The sequence below is a fragment of the Haemorhous mexicanus genome, chromosome 3, assembly GCF_027477595.1.
Source record: "Haemorhous mexicanus isolate bHaeMex1 chromosome 3, bHaeMex1.pri, whole genome shotgun sequence".
Taxonomy (NCBI): domain Eukaryota; kingdom Metazoa; phylum Chordata; class Aves; order Passeriformes; family Fringillidae; genus Haemorhous; species Haemorhous mexicanus.
This window is the reverse complement of record NC_082343.1, coordinates 83,413,215-83,419,939: the sequence shown is the minus strand read 5'-3', so window position 1 is coordinate 83,419,939 and position 6,725 is coordinate 83,413,215. Positions and strand designations below refer to the sequence as shown.

Here is a 6,725-nt window from a genome sequence, read left to right as displayed (position 1 = left end):
GTGAGAATACAATAGGAATCTTCATATTTGCTGCTCTGTAGGCTCCCACATAAAAGATGTGCAAAGGTTTTTTCTCAGAAAATCTGATTTCCTAATAATTTAGTAAACATGTATGCCTTGAATATGTTTTATGCTTTGAATTGCCCTTAAAAAACATTTTTTCTTTAGACATACATTTTGAAACAAACGCTGTTTCTTTTCACAATGCTGAAATGCTTCATTCTGGACATAAATCATAGAATCATAAAATCATAGAATTGTTTATCTTGGAAAAAGACCCTTAAGATTATCAGGCCCCCCACTAAACCATGTCCCAAAGAGTCACACCTACACATCTTTTAAATACCTCCAGGGATGGTGATTCAACCTCTTCCCTGGGCAGTCTGTTCCAATATTTGACAAGCCTTTCAGCAAAGACATTTTTCCTAATATCCAGCCTAAACCTATCCTGGTGCAGCTTGAAGCCATTTCCTCTTGCCCTGTCATTTGTTATCCGGAAGAAGAGACTGACATCCACATTGCTACAGTCTCCTTTCAGGTAGGTGTCATGAGCCACATGCCCCCCCCGAAACTCCTTTCCTCCAGTCCAAGCAACTCCAGCTCCCGCAGCCACTTCCCACAGGACTTGTGCTCCAGACCCTTTCCCAGCCTTGTTGCCCTTCTCTGGACATGCTCCAGCACTTCAGTGTCCTGTAGTGATGGAGCCCAGAACTGCACACTCAAGGCGTGGCCTCACCAGTGCCCAGCAGAGAGGAACAATCACTGCCCTGGTCCTGCTGGCCACGCTATTGCTGACCCAAGCCAGGATGCCATTGGCCTTCTTGGCCACCCAGACATGCTGCTGGCTGCCAACCACTACCCCCTCATCTTTTTCTGACTTCAGAACTTTTCTCCAAACCTGTAGCACTGCATAGAGTTGCTGTGACCCAAACACAGGATGTGCACTTTGCCTTGTGCACATCAAGCCTCATAAAATTGCCTTAGGCCCATCTCTCCAGCTGGTCCAGCTCTGTCTGCAGAGCCTTCCAGACCTCCAGCAGATCAGCACTCCCACCTAGCTTGAGGACACAGGGGAATACCCATTCCCTACTAAAATAAACCCCAGAGAGATCAGCATTAAGTGTCTGTGCACCAGGACCCAAGCACAGAAGAGGTAGCTCCTCCTGGAGGAGCTCTGAATTGTGATGCCTCTCATAGCCTCAGCTGTCTCCAGTCCAGCCTCTTGCCTGTCTGGGACAGGGAACAGGGATTTCCAAGGGGTGAGATACTTACCAGTGGTCAAAGAAAACTTCAGGTTTTTGTGGGGTTCAAATACAAGGTAGTACAATTTTTCTAGTAGGTGAGCCTGGCTAGCTGCCAGGTGCCCACCAAAGCCACCCTACCATTTCCCCATCTCAGCTGGACAGGATAGGCAAAATATAATGAAAGTCTCCTGGGCTGAGATAAGGGCAAGGAGATATCACTCACCAGTTACCATCATGGGCAAAACAGACTCAGCTAGGGGAAATTAGTTTAATTTATTACCAATCAAATCAGAGTAGGGTAATGAGAAATAAAACTACATTTAAAACACCTTCTCCCCACCTCTCTTTTCTTCCTGGGCTCAATTTCATACCCTTTTTTTTTTTTTTTTTACCTACTCCCCCCCAGTGGTGCAGGAGAACAAGGACTGAGGGTTGTGGTCAGTTTTATCACGCTCCATCTGCCATTCCCTCCTACTCAGAGGGAAGACCCCTCATGCTCTTCCACTGCTCCAATGTGGGGTCCTTCCCTTGGGAGACATCATTCCACAATCTTCTCCAACTTGAGTCCTTCCAATGGGCTACAGTTCTTCATGAACTTCCACAGGGTGCAGTCCTTCAGGAGCAGGCTGCTTCAGTGTGGGTCCCCCAAGGGGTCGCAAGTCCTGCCAGCAAACCTGCTCCAGTGTGCGTTCCTCTATCCACAGGTCCTGCCAGGACCGTGCTCCAGTGCAGACCTCTCACTGAGTCACAGTCTCCTTTGGGCATCCACCTGCTCTGGTGTGGGATCCTCCTCAGGCTGCAGGTGGATTTCTGCTCTCCCATGGCCCTCCATGGGCTGCAGTCAAAGAGCCGCCTCACAATGCGCTTCCCTACAGGCTGCAGGAGAGTCTCTGCAGCTCCTGAGACACCTCATCCCCTCCTTCTTCACTGACCTTGGTTCCTACCACATAGGCTCACTCCCATCTCCCAGATTGTTGAATAGGGCTTCTTCCCCTTCTTAAGGCTGTTATCCCAGAGGCACAACCACCACCACTGCTGGGCTCGGCCTTGACCAGCTGTGGGTCCATCCTGGTGCCAGCTGGCATTGGCTGTGTCAGACATGGGGGAAGTTCTGGCAGCTTCTCACAGCCTCCTGCCACCCCTGTAGCCTTCTGCTACCAAAACCTTGCCTTGCACACTCCATACAGGTTTCTTATTCTTAGGACTCTTTCACTAAAAAGCAAGGGAATACCCCTTCTCCTGCTGTCCATCCCTTTAAAGGTAACAACAGGTTCCTAAAGAGAGAGTTTCTGAAGGAGCATTTAGCTATTTCATTACATCAATAACAATTCCATCTACAAAATAGCTTCACAGAGATTTGCTGCTAGGATGACGCTGGATTTGTCTTCAGGTCTTTCAAGTCAGTCTCTATAAGTGGATCCTGCTATTTTTACAGTCTGTCAATGCAATCACAAGAGATTCCCAGACCTCAGTTTCATAGGTTTTCCATTTGCACATAGGAAATGACACCTTTTACTTCTATCCTGTTTCTGAATCATATTAATAAGTTCAACTGCTTTATGTATTACCAGTTTTAATGCTGCATCTGTTTTTCAAATCACAACTGTTTTCATGTCAGCGAAAGAATTTCAAACCACAGGAAATTCTGAGGATGAGGTACAAATATACACTTGGAGCTATCAGGAAGCAGAATCAAACCTGCAGTTGGAAAAATATTAAAAGAATGTCACTGCTTTCATACTCAACTTTTAATTTCATCATTCTTTAAAGACATAAATGAACCAAATGAATAATTCAGACAGTAAAGGAAAGCCTTTGAAAATCCCTGAATAATTCAGAAGTTCTGACACTATATAGCCTTTGTCATACTGATCCATCCAGCCTGGGTAAGACTCTGAAGAGAGAATGAAGTGACTATCCGATTCTCCCACAACCCTCTCATATTATGGTTTAGGGACAGCAAAACTCTGCAAATCAGAAGGTCACAAAAAGAGAAAAAGCAGCTCATGTTCACCAGTGGTCTGTACAGGCAGGATGATGAGAAAGAGCAAACAGGAGCATTATAAACACAGCATTCCAACTACAACACCTGACCTGCAGCCCAAGAAAACTCACTCCTTTGACTTACCCGCCCTGTAATCGTAAGGTATGTGAAAGGTTTAAGAAATTCAGAAAATATTCATCATACAAAAACCATTTAAAAACAAATCAAGGTTTGCCAAAATGAGAGTGAGCCTGAGAAAAATATAAACACATATTTCTTTCTATAAGGCAGCACTTAGAATTCTTATGTTTCCTGTAAGTAATATGCATTTGTCTCATCCATCTAACTAAAATTAAAATCTTTCAGTATTATAATGATAATGAACTTTATATACCTTCCTCTCTTTTACCTCTTTTCAGTTCTGGTCAGTATTTTGGGTCACAGCTCATATGGATGGATACCACAGGAAAATGTGAGTTAATTAACTTAAGAAAACTTGTCTTCTTAAGAATAAATATTTGAGATTTCTGTTAGGTTCCTGGCATAAAATATTCCAGAATGAGAGTCATCCACCATTCACCTGGCTGTAGTATTTGGGCACCAGTTGCTTATAAACACATATTTTGTGGCTAATCCTTTAAAGAGAAACCCAGAGGATGCTTTCAGAAATGAGTTATTTCCAGCTAGGAAGCTGGAAACTTCCTAAACACTCTCTCATAGAGTTTAAGATATCTGCCAACACTCAGGAGAGTGGGCTGAGGGGCAAAGGGATTTAATAGAGATAAACACGAGGCATACTCAGGTTCAGATTTTGAGGTGGTTCTGCAGCAGGACTTTGCTCACCCAGCATTACTAGAGGAGACATCTCTTACTAAGATGGTTGTCCAGATTCTTTTGTAGTCACTTGAGATTATGAACATCTGGAAAAGAGGGAAAGTAAACTTGATTTGGAGGTCCTTAAGCAGACTCTTCAAAGGTTGTCCAAGGGCACTGCCATAAGGAAGACTCTATCCAACATTTGGGGCTTTCAGTTTCCACAGACTGAGGAATAGGAACTGAACATTCATGTCATCTCAGGAAAACTTTAGATGGCACAACTCTTTCCTGACCTCTGCAGGAGCTCAACAGTAGGGGTTTAATTCTTTATCTGGGGCATTTATCAAAGGCTCAGAAAGGTAGAATGGAGGATCAAATACATCCTTGAACCTAATCAGCTGCTGCTAGGCAGGCAGATATTTCACTTGGGACATCTGTATTAGTAATGGCAACAGCCTTCTGAGGCTAGAAAGACTGAAAGCCACTTTTTACAAATCCTTTCTTAGAAAGTAAGTCCTCTGTAAGGCAGAATGAAAGTGTTCCTCTAGACAAAAGAAGGATTTGAGTATCAAGCCCATCCATTGTAACAGCTCAAAAAGGCAATGAAAGCACAAGGGACTGTGTTACACAAATCTTTTCTAAGCTAATAAATACTTAACTCACATCAGCAGCTTCTACAGAACTTTTCAATGGGACCAGAATGGAAAGCAAGTGTTCCCCCATCAAAGGTGGAGCTCTGGTTCAGACCTTCAGAGTGTCTTTCCAGTGAGGTTCTGCATAGAAACTCGTGTGGGTGTAGCAGTATTTCAAAATACTGAGAGGTCTCTTTCACAGAACACAGTCTATACATCTGCCAGACATCCACTCTTGGCTGGCCTACACCCTTTCCTATCAGGACTGTGAATTCCCACATCATGGAAACCCTGCTCTTCCTAGGCACTTCTACTTGCTGCTTCCCATATACTTTGGTAGGTCAGCATTTCATCTGCCACTAAACCAAAACTCAAGTCCCCAAGATGATTGACATCTGTGGAAACCCAGGGCACCAGGATCTGTCTGCTCTGGGGTGTCCTGACCCCCAGGGAAGCACTGACTTTGACCCTCATTCATGGAGAAAGTTTCCTAGACTTCAAGATAGACTAGAATCCACAAAAGTGTGAAATAGATTATAGAGAAGTATATCACTTGGTGAGAAATTTAGGTTTTGGGATTTTTAGTATGTTGTGGATAGAAGCAAGATGGAGGGCACAGGGTGTCATCCTGGGTTTCTTCTTCATGCCTCTTCTTCCTTCTTTTTCATGGGTTTGAGTGGCATTTTATAATTGAGCAGACAAGCCCACACTGCAGGCTCTTTGGGATCAGTTATTGGGTTAAAAGGGAAAATAATCTAGGTGTCAACTCTTAATTGGATAGCTTAGTCTTAAAAGACCTTGTAACCAGAGATTGCTGGCCATTTTGTGCCTTCTAATGAAAAGCTGCTGTACTCACAGCAGTGAGATGGTTTTACTGATAAGAAATAATAAACACTTGAATCCGAACATGGATTTCTGTCTAAAGTGCCTTCAATCCAGACCCAGAAAAACCAACACCTGGTACCCACACAGACATCTAATTATTGACATACATTTACAGGTATTACACATAGGGTAACATAGAGAGGTGCAGAGGATATGCTGTTACATGGTGGATGTGAAAGATCAAACAACACACACTGTGTTTGTTCATATTGCCTCCTTTTTATTGCCCCAAGACCAGCCCTTTCCTCAGACATTGAGTGAGACAGACAAGCCATAGAGATGATGATACTGTCTTGTTATTACAACCTTCTAGAGAAAGAAAACCATGTTCTAGTCACTTCACTGTTTTCATCAGGAGTCACCGACCCAATCCTGCAGCTGAGAAGAAAATTTATGTTTCAGAAAACCCACCACACACACTGTTGGAAACACTGTAAGTATACCCAGCTCCAATGTGCCTGATTTTCTTCCAATAAGTTAATTATCTTCCTTCCACAAAAAAAAGCAAGCAAGCATCCCTTGAGTTCCCAAAGGCAATCCTTTGAGAACAATGGGCATTTGATAGACTTCTGTGCTCATTAACTATATAGTAAAGATGGAAAAAAATTCCATAAAGCCTGAAAAAGTAAAACCATGACTGTCATATAGCTATTATGTTATCCTGATAGCTCTCAGCATGTGAAGCTATCAGCTATCGAACATCTGAGCTCAAAAGTACAGCCTCCAACTACAGATTACATATTACACTTCTCTATGCAATACCAAAAAGAATTCACACTCGGCCATTGCTGCTGTCTCTGCAGGAATCCCTCTGCTTCTATGTCTAATTCTGCTTTTGCCCTGTGGATATCACACAAGAAATGCCAAGCACAGATTTCAATGCATTAACATATTATGTGGCATGGTAAGAGAAGTACCTCATAACAGCCCAGTTTGGAAGTATTTACCAAAAATTTGCTTCCGAATAATGAAGAGCTGTGACTTTGACCCTTGGACAGAAGCAAGGAGAGCAAACCATGGCTTCAGGCTTAACCAGTTGTATTGAGCTTAGTACCACTCCAGTGACTGAGCACATTTGTTATGCTTTATGCCCTTGAAGCCTGTGCTCTTTGCAGATTTTTTAACTTTGACTCACCTTGTGAAAAGGAACGCCTGCCCACTGCA

General features: G+C 43.3%; 1 pseudogene; it reads right to left on the bottom strand.

Annotated features, from left to right (window-relative positions):
- Window positions 1–301: 301 nt before the first annotated feature.
- Window positions 302–961, bottom strand: LOC132325723 (uncharacterized; annotated as a pseudogene).
- Window positions 962–6,725: the final 5,764 nt, after the last annotated feature.